This window comes from Pavona decussata, unplaced genomic scaffold (genome assembly GCF_977016875.1).
Source record: "Pavona decussata unplaced genomic scaffold, jaPavDecu1.1 SCAFFOLD_69, whole genome shotgun sequence".
Taxonomy (NCBI): domain Eukaryota; kingdom Metazoa; phylum Cnidaria; class Anthozoa; order Scleractinia; family Agariciidae; genus Pavona; species Pavona decussata.
In genome coordinates, this window is record NW_028145488.1 from 1157501 (window position 1) to 1178820 (window position 21320).

Consider the following 21320-nt stretch of genomic DNA (forward strand, 5'->3'; position numbering starts at 1 on the left):
TTTCGTTTTCCAACCAGTCCTGTCTTTTGCTGCAGTCCTGGCTTCAGCCCAGCTGGTCCACCCTTCTTGTCTGCACTCTCTTTCCACTGTCCTCCTCCACGTGATTTTAGGTCGCCCCACTTTCCTCTTTCCCTCGGGTTGCCACCCCATTGCTACCATACAATCATTGTTCCTGTCCTTTCTAAGCACATGGCCAATCCAGTTCCATCTTCTCCTTCATCATTATTGCTACTCCTCTCTGATGCTCACTTTCTTCTCCAGCATAAATCATTGTATAGCCATTCCCCCATACCCGTAGGCTTTCACCCATTGACGTCATGGTGTGTCCGGTTGTGCCTCCGTCCACGGCCACAGCTTCGCCATTGCTAATTAGTACTTGAGAAATTGCAGTTTCGGTAATCTTCTGTTTTTTTCCGGGGGCAAGTGATTGGCCTACCGCCCAACCCCCATGACCTGGAGGGCCGGTGGTTTTCTGTCAGGGTTTTCCTTCCCTTAGGGGTATTATGGCTCCCCAGTTGGTGCTGCTTTAGTCTGGACCCTCACCGCGCAGACCAATCCGGCATGGTTAGACCTGCCAGGAGCACAAGGCTCCCGCCGGCATAGCCCTGGGGGTCGTAAGGTCACACAAGCTTCCCCGCCACGACAAGGCACACCACCAGGGGGAAGGTATACATGTAGATCTGTTTAAAATCTTGTGCTTAGCCTTTTGAAGCTGACTGAAGGCGAAATGTTCAAGAGAAATACTGAATGAGAGAGGCAGAAACTCTATCAAGCCCAACCATCAAACTCACCATCTTTACAGTGCCATGTATGTTGACAATGTTTGTTTTAATTGGTTTTTGATAGGATCTTGTTTCTGATAGTGCCAGTGTGGGTATGAAAGTGAAGATTCTCAGTCTGAGATAAATTATTATTCTGCAAGTTCCACTTATCCTGCTCTTCTAAGCTGTTCCATCCCTGGAAAAGGTGCGTGCTCAATAGTTATGGATTATAAAGGCATGCTTAAATTAGAATTCAAGTGCACTTTTAAAAATGTGCATGCCAGTTTTAATATCATATATCCACCACTTAAAAGGTTCAATTATGTCTCTGGTTTTTGTGACATCACATGGTAGGGAAATGAGCACATCAGCACATCTAAAATGTTTTTCTTTGGTATGGGGTCCTGAGTCTCTGAATTAGACATGCATGCAGAGCACAGTTTTATTTTACCCCCAGTCTCCCAGCAGTAGTTGTATAATATAATAAAAAAAATATTTAATAAGTTGTTTGGAGGTGACAGTCCTCTTGATCTAGCTGATTTTACATGTCTGGAATTAGACAATGTAACTTCTAACTACTGGACCTACACTGTAAGTTGTCAATATATGAAGAATTCCTGTGAGATGGTTTTTAAATGCATGCCAAGTGATGCCAAGTGGAAGTTATTATAATGTTAATAAGGTTTGAAGAATAAAGAGTGTAAGTTATGGCAGTGGTTTGCTTACTTACATTGCTAACGGCTAATGGTGGAATGTGTTGAATAAGTTATGTCACCTAGCTTGTAAGCCTAATTGTTATTAAAAATTTATTGGGTCTCTAGTAAGGTTTCTTTTTTTCTTCTTTTGTAATTGGTCAAGTCCCTAAGAGAAGGAGGTGTGGGATATATTTGTGGAAAATTGATTCTGTGCTTACATGTAAAAAGAACATAACAAGATATGCTCTACTGTTATTTTCTTGTTTATTCATGAGATGCATATAAGCATGAGTTGTTTTTCTGCAATTCCCCATCCAGTAGGGGGATTTATAGGGTAAGTTAATTTCCGGTGTGATTCTCTATCTCTTTTTAGAGCCTCAACTGCTTGCCAAAAAGAAAGTTTGTTCCAAGGATCCAAATAACAGTCTTCATATGTTGAGGATGTGATTCCATATCAAGACTGTGGAGTTCAGAGCTCTTAGAGTAAGTTGACCTAAAAATTATTGTGTATGTGAGTAGCATGACTTTGCCACTACAGAACTACACAAAGCACTGTTTGTGATCACTCCTAAAAGTGACCATCATTGTGAAATCTGTGACTTATTATAAGCCCTGTGTTAAAAAGATCCTTTAAGTGACATCTACCCTAAGCGATGGCACCACTTTTTTGAATAACCAACTGGCCCTTTTCTCCTGAGCGACCAGTGCAGCCTTCAGAAAACAAGCATTAGCCAATAATGATACTTAAGGTTACAATTGGTAGCTTTCACCGAAGCGTCAGCTCTCTCTTTATGAACCATGTAGAAGTTCATTCAAGGCGGCCAGTATATGATTTTACAGAAAATTTGCATTTGCAGCTTCCAAAATTTATCAAATCGGTATTGCAGCTGCTTGACAAAAATCACTAAGAATTGCTGCTCGGTGGTAGGACAAATCCAGAAAACAAAACCTTCTGTGTATCTCTGTCTGCTAAACAAGCTACATGTATTACAGTTGCTTCTAGTTCGGGTTTCAAAATGAAGTTGCTACATGATTAGCAATCGGTGTAATTTTGTTCTGCTGAAGCTTATGCCAATTTGGTATAATTCCACAACACCAACTGTTAAACATTTCCAGTTGTTTAACTCTAGACATACCATTACAGTGTAATTGTAACAGCAGGTTTAATAAACATGTCAAAGACTCGTTTTGGTTTTAAAATATCCATAGAAAACCACTGTGGTGTCCTCAAAATCATGTAAATTGATCAGATTATCAAAGTGTTAACAACATTTGAAATAATTTATCTTTAAATCAAAGTCTCCTGTGAGCCAACTCGTGAATGCAGATGACACATCAGTATTTTAATTGAAATTAAGATGGCTACATACACTACCTTGAAAGCTAAAAGAAGTCATATCTTTGCCTGATCATATAACGAGAAATAACCATACGTGTACTATAAAAACGATTCTAAACTTATTCCCTACATATTGTATAAGGTTATTCTGATGCGCCTTGGAACAAATTTTCGGGTGTTCTTTATTCAAAGTTCATGCAGACACTTCACTCATTCAATTTAAGACACCACACTTTGTGGAAAAACGGGAAAACTTATAACTTTGCTCATATTAAATGAAAAATCTCCATTCTTGCACTAAAATAATTGTCAAATTTTTATCTACAGATTGAATAAGATTATTTTGATGCGCTGTGAAACAAATTTTCACTTCTTTTTTTATTCAAAGTTCATGCCGACACTTCACTGATTGAATTCAAGACACCGCACTTTCACTGCGCATGCTTGAAAGTCAACAGCCGAATCAGCCAACCAACCTAGTGAAAAACCCACCATTGCTATCACTCGTTCATTGTGCATGCTCGCATTTACAAGTTAAAAATGGTTATGGAAGTGGTTCATTTTGCCAGCTTGCTGTGATTTTGGAAGGGAGTGCCCATAGTTTTACGCAACACGGCACAAACTTCAATAATCAGCCTGGTCATAATTGCATTTCTGAAATTGAAACCTCCCAGCATAAAATTGGAAATACAAAAATCTGATCATGACAGATTTAAACTACAACATGCAGGTGTCATGACTGCTCATGTATCCTACCCCCTTAATGTTGTAGTTGGCAACAAGACTTTTTTCTCTAAACATACATTTTGTATTTTTTGCACAAGAATTTAAAATGGGTGTGGTTTTAAAAACAATGGAAGCAGTGCATTTTGCCAGCTTGCTGTGATATTAGAAGGGAGTGCCCATAGTTTTACGGAACACGGCACAAACTTCGGTAATCAGCCTGGTCATAATTGCATCTCTGAAATTGAAACCTCCCAGCATAAAATTGGAAATACAAAAATCTGATCATGACAGATTTAAACTACAACATGCAGGTGTCATGACTGCTCATGTATCCTACCCCTTTAATATTGGAGTGGGCAACATGACTAAATTTTTCTCTAAACTTACATTTTTGAATTTTTTTAAACCAGAATTTAACAATTTGGGCCCATTGGACAATGGGGCAGAAAAGTTACAAGTTGTTCACAGCTTAGTTTTTTTGTACAAATGTTTTCACCAGAGAACATTTTCTTTTTTTTACTGTTAATCCTGGTTATGGATCTTCTGTTGTCTAAGTGTAGAGTCGTCCACTGTAAATAAACTTTTCTTAACAGGGGAACATATGTTATGGATGTTGGAACATAAAGTCTGTTCATACAATGAATTTATATTAGACAATAATGTTATTCTCCTGCAGTGGAACATTCACTATTAATTAAATTGTAATAGCAACTGGAACCACAATGACAGACATCTTCTTCCTACATACTCCTGCACATCAAAAGCTCAACGGTATGACCATGAAAAAACTGTAATAATCAAGACTGAGTGTACTGAGACAGCGTATTGTTGCAATCTGATCCCCCATTGAATGAAACAGTACAATTTCAGTCAATTTCAGTCAATTCCAGTAGCTGCAATGAAAACTCACAGACAGATTTTTCAGTTCTTAAGATATTTAAATCTCATTGGGCTGAATTCTGTTACCACAACCTCGAATCTTTCAGCTTTTAGTGGTGAGTTGGCCCCAGGGTGTTATGGCACCCTGTAAACTAAACATGACCTACTCTGAGAAAACCTAACTTTGAAAATGCAAAATCTGCAATGAAACCCAATGGGAAGGAGAAAGAGATGGAGGTCAAAGAATAGCTGCCTCTGTCATGAGATGAGTAACAACACCATCCCCAGGCATTGATATGTTATGTTTTTTTTGATACAGTTCCCTGAAAAAAGGGTGACGATCAGGTTATTGAACTGTGCAAAACATAAAAAGAAGTTGTATGGTTTAAGATAGTGCCACTTTCAGTTCTTCAGTTACATGTACTTCACCACTTCATTATGGATATTGGAACTGCAGGGATGTTCCTCAGCACTAAGAAATAATACCTGGATTCTAAAGCAATAACCTGTGAACAGGCTCCCAAGTGGGGTCTATGGCGAAGATGAAAATCGAGCTCTTTCTCGCCCCATACCGTGCTCCCCCCGCCCGGCTCGCCGATTTTTCTTTTCACCCTATACCCCACTTGGGAGCCTGTTCACAGGCTATAAAGCAAATGCTCTATGCAGATAACTGATTTTGGTAGCAAGTCATAATTGCTTGTATTGTACCCATTAATAAGTGTTGTGGAACGCCGAATTCCAATTACCATAATGAAAGACAAAACTTCTGTGCTGTGATGATATTTAAATCTCATAGGTTTTTCCCTGCAAACAACCACTTCACATCTCTCAACTGCATGAACACCGCCAGCACAGTTTCCCAAACACTTCTTTAAGAGGTGATTACGGCTAATAAGAATACCACCTTGATTCATTTTGTTAAAAAAAAAAATATTGCCTTTTTCCTGTCCGTGATTCCAATGTCAGTACAGGCTGGTTTTCTCTCTTGACTGATGGCCAAAGTTGTTTAATAATGTTGGACTTAACAATTTTATGGTAAATCAAATCAAAAACTTCTCAGGAAATGTTCATAGTGAAATCTCCTCTCCATGGTGTCGCTAAAGTTGGTTTTGAGCGCAGTCTTCTAATTACCTTTTCGTGAAGCTTTTTCATTGTCCTTTTTGACCATTCCTTGGATGGGAATCAACTTTTGCAAGTCTGGATTTCGACCACTAAACGTTGTATTTCTCTTCGAAGACTCCTACTGCTGCTTCGAACTCAGCAAAAAAGCATGAAATATCCCTCAACTCCATGCCGTTTTCTGTACAAGACATGTACTCCTCGCTTTTTTCTCCGAAAAACTGGCTTATTTGATCAGAAGGAGGATTTTCCAGAAAGAGCTTAGCCGCCATATTAGATTCTACCAAAGCCCCCCAAAATTCTCCCATGACAGGCTGGGCACCTCTGATGATCCACATTGGATTACCTATGATGGTCTCAAAGGAAGGCAGTGTCTAGGAACTGGTCTCACCGGCCGCGCACACTGTAGGAAAGGGGATCCTATCTCATTGCTTTTTTTGTTCAGAAATAAAGTCTTTAGAAGTTCTCTCATAAACAAATTGGTGTTTCAACAAAATGTATTACAGTTTTCCTTTTTCCAAGAATCTTAAAACCTAATCTTTTTAAAGTTTAAAATATACTACAAATACGTGACTCTCAAAACCTTGCGAAGCTAGGGCTGGGCGGACAGTCGATTTGAAGTGAAGGAATGTGCTAAGGCAGCTATAAGAAAGTATAAATTGTCACTAATAGGCCTTTTGCAGTAGCTGGTCACATGATCAACTTTCCGATCAAAAACAGTTCTCCTTTGGAAAGTTTTGTTACAAGGTCTTAGGAACTGAGAGAGCATATTTAAAGTAGGTTAATTACCCGTAAATTTTTATCCATATATCTCAAAAGTAAGATTAGAAGGATTCGTACTGGAAAACTCCTCAATCTTTATAATTCTTCGGGTCGTACTCAGCCTCATCCAGTGATAGGTAATTATGATTATCATCATCATCATCATCATTATTATTATTATTATTATTATTATTATTATTATTATTATTATTATTATTATTATTGTCAGTAAGTATATCACTCTTTCCAATATTAGTTTATTCCATGGTCCCTATATCTGTCATGCATCTTCCTCCCCCCTTTGACCCAGCAGTCTATTATTATTGTGCTCCTCATGTGTTCAAAATCAAGTGTCGATGTTTCCAATGCAAACTAAATGTAGCATTGTTTTGTTATTTTGTTCAGATAATCAGATTTCTTGTGATTATGAGATGGGATGTGGCTGAAATAGAGTGAAAAATCATACAATTGCATAATATCAGAACCTTGGTATCATCTTCAACCTTATTGGCCTTTCAAACAGACACAAAGAGACAATATAGGTTGGTTTCCATGCAAACACGTGCCCTTCAATGAAGAAAATCAATAGCTCAGCTATGGCAAATAATCCCATTAGTAGAAGTAGTTGTTTATTGGCGCGTCCTCTTATAAGTTTGGCAAGTAGTCTCCATAAGTAGTTGTGTAAGTATCATGTCCCCATAAGTTTGGCAAGTAGTCCCCATAAGTAGTTGTGTAAGTATCATGTCCCCATAAGTTTGGCAAGTAGTCCCCATAAGTAGTTGTGTAAGTATCATGTCCCCATAAGTTCGGCAAGTAGTCCCCATAAGAAGTCGTGTACTATCATGTCCCCATAAGTTTAGCAAGAATTAAAATTCCCGTTAAGTAGTCAGAGGGGAGTTAGTGAAACCCCAGGAAGCAAATGTCTTGACTTATAACAAACAAGCAACCAAACAGCCTTCTTCTTCTTCTTCTTCTTCTTCTTCCGCATCAGAAGAGGTGGTCCTCGCAAGTAGGGTATCACTATGAAAACACAGACCTCACAAGTTAGGTGAGTATGTCCCCATAAGAATTGTATGGCAAGTAGTACCCATAAGTATTCAAAGTTGAGTAATGGGCAGGTCCTCATAACAAAGACCCCACAAAAAAAATTGAAATTTCCTAAAGTCTAATCAAGTGTTTAAAGAGATGGGCAAATAAGCTACCAAACATCCATATTTTTTTTTTTGATACCTCCAATAGAAAAGGGGGTCCTCATAAGAGGTGTATGGAAACACAGACCTCACAAGTTGCCAAAGGTGAGTATGTGTGTGTGTGTGTGTGTGTGCGTTTTTTTTTCCCAAATTGAAGCTTTATTATCTCTGCAAATGCATGGTTATACTGGGGATCTTTTTCCTGTTAAAGCTTGAATCTTTTATTTCGCATGTATGCCTACTTTTCACAACAATTTAGTTTGTGTACATTACTGTGATGATCTTTCATAAAGTCAATGTAGGTCGTTCACTTTAGAATTCTTTGACAACCTCAGCTCATAAAATTCAATTGACCAGGTGCAAATTCCGGGTATGCTTGTGCTTACATCAGTTAAATCCCTCTCTTCTCTTGAAGTTAGACTCGAATATCTTAGGCGATAATTTCCTTAAAGAGACATTTCACCGAGGAGATTCGTTAGGTGTGCCTGTGTTATAACTAAACCGCAATAATTTTGGTTGCAAGTCATAATCAAATTTTATAAAAGTTATTTTAATTAGGTGTCCCTGTGTTACACCTATACCAATATAACGTTCGCTTGCAACGAAGTAAGGTGCAACTGGACGAGCGTCCCATGCAAGGAACCGCACCTGGATTAAGGCCTTAATTAAAAAAAAATACTCAAGCATTCTTTAAGAAAAAAAAGAGTGGCATGGGCACGTTAGGACTAGTGTCGACGTGCAGGGGTAATTGAGTTCATATACCCTCGACAAATGAGTGCTCATTAATTTTTAGGACAAAATCTTGAAAAGCATAAGGCGAGGAAAAACTGGTTGGAAAGCTAGCTTACAAACATATTTGCAAAGTTTCACTATTACCCTCCGACCGTGTAGACCATTTATGCAGTGCAATGTTACCCAACTACCAAATGGACAACAAAAACCTTGCAGACCCCACATGCACCCATCCCTCTACCAACCCAACCACGATTAACCTCCTCCCTCATCACACGAATCACCTAAACTGCCCTTTGGCCCTTAAGTCCATGTCTATGTTAAGTGCTGCAAAAGTTTGAAAACCTGGTGCTCGCCAACGCAAGTGAGAGTGCATGAGAAGGACAATTGCCCATGGAGGACACTAACAACAGAAAAGAATGAAGATGTTTACTCAGTTCCCTTTGTTTTGATCATCTGAAGTTCATTGTAAAGCTGAATATCAATATGTATTGATATTAATCCCATGCCCACCTCCTCTGGGAGGTGGGCATGGCATGCGTCTTCTTTAACCAGCGTGTATGAGAAGGACAAAGATAAATGCATGGACTCAACCCTCTGGGAGGTAGGCATGGGAGGCGGCTTGTTTTACCAGCAAAGTTTTAACTTGGATTCTTCTTAAATTTCTGGAGATGCAAAACCTCCCATACGCTGTTTTAATTATTAATTAATAGTTGCTATAAATGACCCAAAGCTGCTATGGCAGAAATATTTGGCATGCAAATTATCCACACTACAAGACGAAAGAAATTGTTTTGAAATCTGACACACGTCCCTTTCTGACCCAGGTTGACTGAGAGATTTCCTCCCTGCGCCATTTACCAAAAAAAAAAAGAAAGAAAAGAAAAGAATGCTCCACCCCACCCCAGGTGATAAATAATGACCGTTCTTTTAAACAGTTTGCTACCTAATAGGCTTCTCACAATATATATTGATATTCAGCTTCACAATGAGCCTCAGATGACCAAAACAAAGGGAACTGAGTAAACATCTTCTGTTGTTAGTGTCCTCCAGGCCTCGCTTTCAACAGGAATTTTAACATTTCCAAACAAATTACAAAACTTGATTTGTCCTGGGCGAATACACCAACTTGTTGTTGGTTTCTTTTGCTTTGTTTCTTTGCTCTCAATCGAAGGTTTGGGTTTTTTATATCATATACAGAATACTAATAGCTCCATTAGTACTCTGTATCAGTTAGACAGAATACTAATTGAGCTATTAGTATTCTGTAGCAAATCATTATCAACTATAAAAAAACAGTTTTTCCCTGCTATCTTTTACAACCCTTCCCGAGCTTTCAGACAGTTGGGATTTGTATCTAATTTACAGTGGCATCCATGTGAACTATTTTTCACTTTTGGATTGATTTAGGCCCTCATGAATTAGTAATGAATTTTGTAAGACAAAACCTTCCAAACAAATTTATAGACGCCACGTGGCTGTCCCTCTGAGGGGCACAAACATGGCGACCGGAAATAGGAAAAAAAACATCTGGAATTCACTTATGTCAGAAAAGAGGTTTGTTTTCTCTTGTGAGCCTTCGAATTTTTGGATACATATTTCTCTTGAAACCGAAAATCACCCGAAGAGTTTTTTTTAAACACGAAACAGCTCTGTCACGGCGTCCTCCTGTCAGATGTCACGTACGATGAAAACTCCAAATTTAAACTAATCTATTTCCAAAAGGAAGCACGATATCGAGGTCAGAAATTTCGAAAAGATATATTTTTAGGTAATCCTTGCTTTAATGAAGGTAAAACTTCTGTAGGCCTCCAGGATTTGAATTTGTTGACGTCGCGTGAAAGCCAAGAATTAGCCAAATTTGTCAAATATCAGCAAACATGTGCTGAGATAGAACGAGTTTTTTCCTTACAGTCTCAAAAGATACGTCAATGGACCCTCAAACAGCTTCCTAATTGTATTGTTACGCAGACAGCTTCGGGTTATAACTGAAATGAGCTGGGGAATTATTCCGTTCTAACAGCTTCGTTGAAACAATATAAGATTACTATGGAGACCCGCCAAATTTTCTGCTCTCCAGGTGCATGCATGTTAATACACGTTATTGTTTGGAGTTTTCTGTTTGGAGGTTTCTGGAGCAAGAATAAAAAATATAAATTATACAGCTAAATACCACGCAGGCTCTATCCATGGGTATCGAGTTGTTAGGGCACTTTTTTGGGCTCGAGGAATACTTTTTCGAAAATTTACTTCATAAACTGGAATCTGAAACACAAGTGATCTAACTCTATTCAGCGAAAAAATTACATATAACAAACAATTCTAAATTTAGTACATTTTTCATTCGGATTTCATAAGGACGGCAAATGCTTTGTTTTATCGTTAATTTTCAACCCAAATGATGTTCTTTAAAATAACTTTATTTTAATAGGTGCGTGTTTTGCATAAATTGTGTCCAATTATGAAATCCCCTGCCTGTGCTTGGTTCAATATAAAATTTCGTTTCAGAATGAAAATAATATTTTACCATTTAAAATTCGATGTGACCTCTGTTTTGTTATTATCTAGAACAGGAAACTCTTATGACCAATGCTGCCAAACAACTGATGGCCAGCCTAATGTACAGTGTCCTCGAGGTTTCAATCATATTTGTGAAGTCGATGAACGCGAATGTTCTCGTTACCTGAAGCAGGTACTGTTTTATTGGTTAGCGGTTCGATCGGGGAATCCAAAGCGAGTTAATAGTTTTCAGTTTTCCGTATTGACTTGACATCAAATTTACCGATAACGTCACACAGTCATGCTGATAATGAACATCACCCAATAAGCGAGCAATGAATAGTAACAGTAATTAAATAAAAGTGCTTTCACCTGTTTATTGTGGGTAAAGGCGCCGAACGATTAGCAAATATCACTGTCCGCAATGTATGGCCCGGTGATGGAGCTTTATCGCAATATTTATTGTCGAGTGGTATTTCTTACAGTGTTACTTCCTTTGGTATTATGTGAGTACGATTGAATCAGTTTGATTTGTCCACCTTAAAAACTTATAAAACGTCTTTAAAAGGAAGGCGCTTTTTTCAGACCATCAACGTCGCTTAATCTTCTTTTGACGTCCATTAATGACGGTTTTTGCCGGTTAAAAGTTAACTGAATTGACTGAGAGAAAACATATCTAGCACATTTCTTAACCTTGCATTTCACTTCCCTTCCTCACAGCCACGGTAGTTGCAACGAGACAGTGTTGACACAACTTCCATGTATCTTTCTTGCGAAGACTTATTGCATATTTCTCCAGGTGTCTTTGCTTGACACTTGGTTTTTCTCGTTGTTCAACGTCGTTAGTTTGTCCTTTTGCTTTCCGCTCTGAGATAATTTTACTGAAATGTTGGAAGCGTTTGTTGTATTTTTCAAGTCACTCTACCAGCAGTCTTCTCAAATAACTTTAAAAGTAAATCCTTTTGGCTAATTATCTACCTCGTATTAACTCGTATTTCGTTTTGACACGGCATAATGTTGTCTTAAAATCGAATATACATATTTTCAGTCCCATCGATTTGTTAAAACGTTTTTAAATGGGTAAAAAAATTTGCTTTAAAATGTTTTATGTAATTCCTTTGCTTGAAAACGATTTGTATCTATAGTTATATCAGTCCTTGATGAAACATTTTCTCGGTTTTTACAAAAGCCCTCAGAAAATCACAAAAACTTTCACAAAAATAGGAGAGATGCGATGCGAAAGTGTAAACAATTGATCTCACAGACGTGTAATCAACGCCAAGACGCAAATAAACCCACACCATATCGCCAGCAACCGGAATAAAAATGCCAAAAAGAAACGTTCATACTATGGTAACTGTGCAATTTGCAGAATTTGTTCTCTAGAAGCTAACCTTTTTATGGTATTCAAACAAATGGAAAATAACAGTGTTCATAACTAATGCGCCAGTTAGGGATAGAGCGTAGTCGCGTTGGCAATAATATTAGTTTAAACTTAAACTTAAACCGGGAGTACTAACAAAATCGATCTGACTCTGTTTGAGTGTATCATCAAAAATAACACAGTTCGATTTTGACACTCTGATATCTTAAGTAGGTAAACTCACTTCTACCGAGATGTTTGAAACGTCAGTCAATGTCACAGCAAACAGCCCTTCCGAGTTCGGCTGATAATAATTTGCTTCTTGTAATTATAAGACCGCTGTTAGGTAAATTAAAAGAGGGCGTCGTCAGGCTTGTGTTTGCCTTAATTGCCCGGCAACGTGGAAATCATCACAAATTATCCACGAACGTTTAATACCCTGGGGCTTATAACGGTCCAGGCTTGAATTCATTCTATTTGGACAATACCGCTTTTATGCTAGCCTCGATGCTCTCAACCTCAGATTCTACTTAAAATCATGCTCCAAGACTTCTATTCTGCCCTAATTAGTACATATAACATCTCGAGGACACTGTACATTAGGCCGGCCATTAGATGTTTGGCAGCGTTGGGCAAAGGAGTGTTCTGTTCTAGATAATAACAAAACAGAGATCACATCGAAATATAAATGGTAAAATATTATTTGCATTCTGAAGCGAAATTTTTATGTTGAACAAACCAAAGGCAGCGGATTTCAATTCATAAATGGTGACTATTATTGACGCGTTCTGATGCAAAATCGTATCAAGAAAAGCTGATCAAATTCAAAGACAATGCTCTTTGTTTAGCGTCGCAAATATGGCCATAAAAGGAGATTTTGAAACAATAGCTTTTGCGCTAAACAAAGGCTTATTAATTCAGGAGGGAAATTCAAACTCGCTGTTATTACAATAGCGAAATTCACGAGGGAAATTCAAAACTAGTCGATGACTGCACGAGTTCGAAATTTGCATATTTGGCGAAAGCGTCGCGTCGCTAGTGAAAGCGTGATGGTTTTAAAACTAACACCTCTTCTTTAAGAGCCGCGCTAGTAACCGATGCTTTTGTTTTTAGACTAAATGACAACGACCACATTGATCCTTTTCAATGAAACGGTCTAATTGGGCGATTTTTCCAATCCAAAGCGCGAGTTTTCATAAACAAAGCCTTTTCTCTAGTGCCGCTAATTTGAAACGCCGACAATTTTGTGACGATTTGAAATTCATCTTCGCCGAGTCTCGGAACAATTCCCTAAGCGCAATAAACAACAAAAGGCTTTTGTTTGGACTTGTGAAGACGAATTTGACTCACTACAATGAACCATTTAGAATGAATTTCAAGTTACCGTTTACGTTCAGGGAGAAAATTTTTGGATTTTCATATTTTTAGATAAAAATAAACTTTGCAGTAAGTTCTTACAAACAAAAAAAAAAAGAATTTTAGAAAAAAGAGTAAATATTTGCTGAGGAATGGGTACGTAAGCGATTTCCACCGGAAGTTAAATTCTACTCTGATTGACAGCTTATTGCTGCCGATGTAACCACCCATTGCGATAATCGGCGAACGGTCTTTCTATAGTCTTGAACCGCTCACGTTGCCGCACTCCCAATATCCCGTATTTAGTGGAAGAACTTACGTTTGTTCGAGTACGAAACTAAGATAAAATAAGAAAATAGCTTTAAGCTACACTTTAAAGTAGGTAAAGGTTTTAAAATTTTCCAGCCAAGCGAATATTTGGAGACGCGCTTCATGCAATTCGCGAGACCGTGAATCGAGCTGCACTTTTTTACTATTATTTGCGGCTGAACGTTATCAGATCACTGAATGAGAATCTTGTGTTCGGGTGCGTAAAACCAGGGTAAAACTTACAAGTCTCGGCAAGCGGAAACAAAACAAAAAAAAATTGATAAATAACGCTAAGAATCAAGAGGCATAATAATTACTGCCTTGATCTTTTCTCACGTCGGCCGTCGCTATAAGATAACTAGTAAAGGGAAAGCCGCCGCTTTTGCTTGTAGCGTTTTCACAAAGACTTACTGTATTAGTGTAATTTCCAAAGCGTTAAACGGAGTCAACTCTTTTAAACGGTTCCGTTTAAACGTTTTCTTTCAAGCGTCAAACGGATACTAGCTGATACTTGTGTCCTGTTTGCAGCATTTTAACGTTTTGGAACGTTCATTCAAGAGCGATTTTCACCCGAACTTTCGATAAGCAATCTCCAAACTTCGCTGTTCTCAAAGATATTTGCTCGAATAGATGTATACACCGGCTTTTTGAAGAGTAGCAAAAATTTTCGTTTTGACTGAGATAATACGTGCGGTTACTGTGGTTTCCCGATAAGTCCGTAGCGCTTTGTGCTGATGAAGTTGTCCGCCTCTGCCGCTTCTGCTTCCGGCCTAACAGCTTTACTTGATGAGGACGGTTTGAGTCCCCGTTTTGTTTTTCTCATAATGATTACAGATTACAAAATCGACGTACAACAAACACCGCAGATATCCAAAAAAATGGTGAAGGAGTTGATTACCCTTGAACGCGAGTACGTGCGAAACTGCGAAAAATTTTCACAGGAGGTGACCGGAAGAAAAGGTAGCTTGCAAAATGATTGGCTAATTTTCCGTAACGGCGTTAGGCGGCAGTACTTGTTTGTGTATCGAGAATTTTTTTTCAAGGGCTGTTTTCTCAAACTTTAATTTTCGCTTGGAGAGGACACTTTTAAGAGTTACAACTCAACAACGATTTGGCCGATTTCAGTCAAATTTGACCAGATTCCAGAAAACTATATAATCAACAAAATGTGCCGGAAAATTCGATAATTCTAAAAATTCTTTCCTTGAAAGCCATTTCCTTGTGTTCACTCCGCATGGTTTTCTCGCAGTTTTGAAAATGTTCTGTAACTATTGAATGCAATCGAATTAAGGAAAACCCCGAGACGTTTTTTAAGCTTTTGAGATCCTGACCTGGAGAAAAAAAACATTAACTTCCAAAATATAAAAATTGCATTGAGTTGGAACTCTTGAATGACGATCTGGACCTAAAAGTTTCGACTTTACGGAAAACCTGACAATTATTTTTTTGGTAAAGCAATGAAATATTTGAATACCCAGTTCTATAAGCTTTAATTTGATGTGGGATTTTGGGTATCTGTAATGTAACTGAGAGGCGCGACATACGTTAAACTGAAGCCACTCCTGAAGGTACACGGTAACCTTACAGAACACAATTTGCGTTGAAAATTAACGATAAAACAAAGCATTTGCTATCCTTATGAAATCCCAATGAAAAATGTTAGTACTAAATTTAGAATTGTTTGTTATATGCAATTTTCGCTGAATACAGTTAGATCACTTGTGTTTCAGCAGTCCTGCTTATGTTCTTAAAAGAGTAAATTTTCGAAAAAGTCCTCCTCGAGCCCAAGGAAGTACCCTAACAACTAGATACGCAAGGATAGAGCCTGGATGGTATGTATCTATATAATTTATATTTTTCATTCTTGCTCATTTCTTACTGAACAAACAAAATTATGTCACCAGCCAATGTGAATAGGAGCACAACTCAACAAGAACCAGAAAACTCCAAATTAACATTTATGTGCTGTTGACCAAGCTTGTTCGGTCAAGATGCCTGGATATTGGCCAAGTTCTCTTTTTTTCTTTTTCTTTTTTTTTTATTTTATTTTCGTTTTTATGGACCCGGACGAAGTCGAGGTCCATATAAACGCAAAAAAAAAAAAAAAAAAAAAAACGAAGCCAATATCCAGCCACCTTGACCGTACAAGCTTGGTCAATAAAAGATTTATAACATGGCTTTATCTTCAAGTTAAAGCTACAAAAAAAAAAATAGGCAGTCTCAGACTGCATGTGTCTACTGCAGCACTGTGTAGAAATGTGATATAAAAGAATTGAAGAAAAGGGAAATAAGACTGAAAAGAAAACGAAGAGGGAGGAGTGGAAATAGGATAGAGATAAAAAAAATGATTGAAAAATGTTGCACAGAATACTGGTGAGAAGAGATTAAGCTGGTATTGTTTACCACAAACATTTTGTTTGAAGAGAACGGTAACTTTATTCTAACATAAACAATGTATTATATAATCTTACAACGTGAACCACAACTTTGTACTGAAAGCAATGCAGCAGAGTTCTAAACATAAAGTACTGAAAGCAAAGGTATAAAATGCAACAGAAACTATTAATTAATCTATCCTGAACTTATGAATGGCAAGTATCATTCTTTGACTCCTGTCGTGTTTCCATAGTTTTCGCATAAATTAACTTTTTCCTAGAGCGGTTAAAAACAAATGTTTTCTGACTTAAAATAACATGGTTACCTATTAATCATTTGCCGAAAAACACACTTGAACGCAAAAATTGCCGAAAATTCACGGCCTGTTGATGAAGACCTTTGGCATATCAAATTTCAACCCGCTTAAGCAAATTGTCCTTGATTGCGCATCTAGCATCTGTCGCTTCTCAAACGCATATATGAATTGACAAAGACACAAAAATCAACAAAAAGCTTTTCCAACAAAACATTTTATTGAAATAAACGATGCATTTGTTTATTAGAGGCAAACAACTTTCAGTTTTTTTTTGCGTGCGTGCAAACACGCATGTAAAAATTTGAAGACACTCCGTGTTTGTTCAATTGCAAAGCGATCACTCGCAGTAAATTCGGGTACGTTTGCGATGAAAATTACAGAAGTTACAGAATTCTGGTTCAAATCATCACTTACAGTCAACCCAGGTCACGCGTGAACGATATTTTTGAAATTTGAACGGAGTTTTGAAATTTACATGTCAGTTTTGAAAATCGCAAACGAGATTTCAGAGTTCCCGTACAAATTTCCCTAGCTTATTAACGGTATAAAGCTATGAATTTTTCTTTACATTGTAAAATTGAATATTTCAAGAATAACAATTGTTTCCCAAATATTTTGAATCTTTTTTTCAGTTAAAGCGTCTTTTTCAGAACGATTTCCGGCGAAATGTCCAACATTCCATTCACACGTCGGACATTACAAAGAGAAATTGGAATGTTCATTTCTTTCTTGGAAATACTGTTCACGCGTGACCTGGGTTGACTGTAAACTATTTGTAAAAAGCAAATAAACACCGGAAAACATCATTTACCGTATTGTCGCCATTGTCCTGATCCGGAAGTACAATCGCTTAGATCTCGGTCAGTCGAGGATTAGCGTCGGCTTTCGATAGGATTCCATTTGGGATTCCTGTGGCATTTACACTCTTACACTCTTTCACTCTTTCACTCAACCCGATGACATAGTGTCTACGCTTCTCTAGAAGCCGTAGACACAAAAAGAAAAAAAACAAAAACAAAAACAAAAAACAGAACATGAAACTGTTCTGCTCGGAAAGAAATCCTTCATAAGCCGGCCGGTATAAGATTTATATTCAGTGCATTTTTGGATTCGCACGTAATCAAAGCATGGAAAACAAGGAATCCTAAATTATCATAAGGCTCTAACTTTATAATGGCTAAAAGGGAGTATACAATTATTGAGTACGAAAAATTTAGATTTTCGCAAGTGCGGGAAGATTCTAATAGAATCCAGCAAATTCGCCATTTTCAGCCGATCACGCGGTGGCGTTAACAATAAACATTTTTACACAGCTTTCGGCCTCCAATCAATAATTCTTGAATGAAACAATACATTTTGAAATTATATGCAAACATAAGCCGAAAAATAGAGCGGGTAAATCAGAAAACTGAGCGAAACTTTGATAAAATTTTGTTGTTTACAACCAGCAAGATGCGGCCAAAAACGTGAGCTTCTTCGGCGAACTTGAGTAAAACACTTTTCTGAACTGCTCTAGACACTTAACGCAACTTTCACTACGCTATGAGTTAAATGCAGTCATTGCAAACCTAGAGAACTGATTAATTTAGTACTCGACAACTGAGCTTATCTACACACAGAGAAACTCACCGATTCAACTCACATTAGATTGCAACTGAAAAAAAAATTCACTACACCAGGATGATTCCATTCTCTTTCCTTTTCTTTAGGTATATGTTGCCGTGGTTTACCGACCACGCACTGGTGTAAATGCCTAAGCATTGGCCAGACCTAAGGGTATACCCTACATAACTTGCATCGCATAAGTCACACTGAAATTTATAAACAACACAATGCTGATTTACAATAGGCGGTTTTCTCTCTTGTATTTTTAGCTCTAGCTGGATTTTGTCAAAAACAAACATCGGTTGGATGACTGGGTCAATCTTCTGGCTAAGATCTATTATTGAACTATTTCTGACATTGACTTTATTTCAATTACTCGGAACTTGATAATGGGGTAATGACGACACCGAAACGAACTTGTAAACGGAATAATTCCCTAGCTCATTTCAGTTATAACCCGAAGCTGCCTGCGTAACAACACAAACAGGAAGCTGTTTGAGGGTCCATTGACCTATCTTTTGAGACTGTTCTTAAGGAAAAAGCTGGTCGTTCTATTTCAGCACATGTTTGCTTATATTTGACAAATTTGGTCAATTCTTGGTTTTTACGCCACGTCACCAAATTCTAAAATTCAAAACATGGAGGCCTACAGAATTTTTACCTTCGTTCAAGCAAGGATTACCTAAAATATATCTTCGCAATTTCTTACCTCGATATCGTACTTCTTTTTGGAAATAAATCAGTTTAAATTTCGAGTTTTCATCGTACGTGACATCTGACAGGAGTACGCCGTGACAGAGCTGTTCCATATCTTAATCAAAGTGACACTATCGTTAACTCGTGGATATGGCGATGGAACTGGCCGTTGATGCCATGGGTTGAACTAAAAGATGGCTTTTATTTATAATAGTTTGGAATGGTCTTTGAAATGTAATAGTGACGGTGATGTCACTGCGGGGCATTGCGGAGACGCTCTTAGGGCTCTTCAATCGTTTGTCCCCCACGGGGGGGGGGGGGGGGGATGTGTTACGGGCGCAAGGAGGGTCTTCGCCATTACATTACCGCGGGAACGCTTGTCAGAAATTTTGAATGAAAGCCTAAACCTGCAGCTGGGAGTGGGTTGAGTTGTGATACCATTTCTAAGCCTTTTAAAAAATATGTTTTAGATTTGATCGCGGGCAATACTAAACGAGATCTTTACGAGCAAAAATGCTGGCTTTAGCCTAGAAGCCCGCCTAGAAGACCGTAAGCGAGACCCAAATGCGGAATTAATACACCCTAAGCGAAACGAGCGTCAGCCTACGGAAATATAATTGTTGATGTTCGTTGGTCATTGTTATCAGCGATGTAATTACCACGTTCTGCTTCATTTTCCCGTAAAAAAAGCCACACTTAAAGAAATAACAAAGAGATTTGAGGGTCACAGTTGCCTTTCAACACCGTTTAGGAATACTTGTATTATTTATATCGGTGGAACAAATTTGCGTATCCGTGGTTGCGGCAAAATTGCGCGTCTCCAATTTCATTTCGTCTTTCCTCGAACTTGCCGTTTTCGGTCGTTTTCCAGAGCCGTTAGCCCTTCATTCGGTAAATGTCTGTTGTTTGATGGATTATTTTTATCCGTACGCAGCCAAATCAATTACTGGCATCGAATTCGCTTTCGGTAAGCTATGCGAACTACTACTAAGGGACACAGGCAAGTGAATGTCAGTGCGCACATTTTCCTTTGGTAAAGTCACAATTTAATGTTTTAATTCACGAGTCTTCAGGTCATGAATTTATTTATTTCTGTGTTTTACAAAAACGGAGCAAGCTTTTAATAAGCTGTATCATTCAGGAAGTGTTTTGTTGCTGCTTTAAAATGAGCAAGATATAAAAAATAAATCCTACAGCTATCGGAAAGCTATTTTCATGTAAGGAAAATAATTTGAATATCTATCACAAATAGGGCCTTGTGCCTTGTGTGATCGAAAGCTGAAACGCAAAATCTTCAAACTCACAACCCTTCCATTCGACCAAAAATATCGACCGAAAAAGTCAGTTCGTTACGAAATGTTTTGGCATTTCATTTCGATCAGACACTCGGCGCTAGCTACTTCAGCAGTGATCGACGTTGTTTACAAATGAAATGTGTTTCTCATTTTGTTTGTTCAATTTTATTGAACGCTTAGTTACAGATTTATTTGGACTACACAATAATACTGATGAGGCTTTTTTATGTTTAGCAGTCCTTCTATTGATAAGATATAGACGACCAAAATTACCCGCCTCTACCGAAGATTTGTCACGTCTGACTTGCAGTCTAGCTATACACATTCTTATTGTCATATACTTACGAAAAGCAGGAGATAAATGTTATCTAAACTCAGAGGAGCTCGGTGCGTTTTTCCTTAAATAAATCCTTTAATTGCCTTGCCTTTATGAAACAAGCTCAACGTTTCAGTCTTGTAAGGAATTCCATAAGGTTCTTTGTCGTTACGGCGAGCGCGTTTGTTATTGCGAATGGACTTCGTCCTTGATCTGGAGATCGCCACAGATTGCTGATCAGTTTTCCTCGCATCGTCAATAACTGGGTCTTTCGACTGCTCGTCATACTGGTGGGCCACACATGTACTCCCGTTTAGCATCATGGGTTGATCGGTTGTGTCACTGTTTGTCACATCACTAATGTTGTTCAAGTTCGATTGAATTGTCTCTCGTGACTCATAACTTGCTAGGCTTCGTATTAACTGTGATAAACATTGGCATACTTTTATAATGACAGCTTCGAGGTCACTCTCTGAATGGAAATCAATTTGCAAATGGAATTTATTAATCCCTAGTGAGCTTAGGGGATCGACAGGGACTTCTATCTTCTCACCCAGCGTCGATGGAGTGGAAGGCGGTGCACAACCGGTCTTAATTGTATCAATGTGCATTTAACGAGAATCTTTTGCTTCACCTTCGAAGAACACTATTTCGTCACTTCTTGTGCATTTGTCGAGAATCTTTTACTTCACCTTCGAAGAACACTACTTTGTCACTTCTTCAGACACTTGCTTCTAATGTTGGAGAATGCAGCGAGAATGCGTTCAAAGCACTAAAACCAGCAATGCAATGGCTACCCACAGAAATCAGGTCGGTGTGTCACAACTTTCTAAGCCGTGTAGTGTTGCGTTTCGCTGATGATTGGCTAATAGATCTAGCTTCCGGCTAGCGAGTGACGTGGGATTGCCTATTTTCCACCTCCGGTTACACCGGAGTGAGTGATTCATTTGCATACGGTTAGCCACTATACTCGCCGATGCTAAAGC

General features: G+C 38.2%; 1 long non-coding RNA gene across 2 annotated transcripts in view; it reads left to right on the forward strand.

Annotated features, from left to right (window-relative positions):
- LOC146477693 (uncharacterized) overlaps window positions 1-1929 on the forward strand; it is a 7617-nt gene extending 5688 nt beyond the window's left edge. For both annotated transcript variants that reach the window (XR_014865306.1, XR_014865305.1), the window contains exons 2-3: window positions 847-966; window positions 1830-1929. This is a non-coding gene — a long non-coding RNA (uncharacterized LOC146477693). The remainder of the gene's footprint in view (window positions 1-846; window positions 967-1829) is intronic.
- Window positions 1930-21320: the final 19391 nt, after the last annotated feature.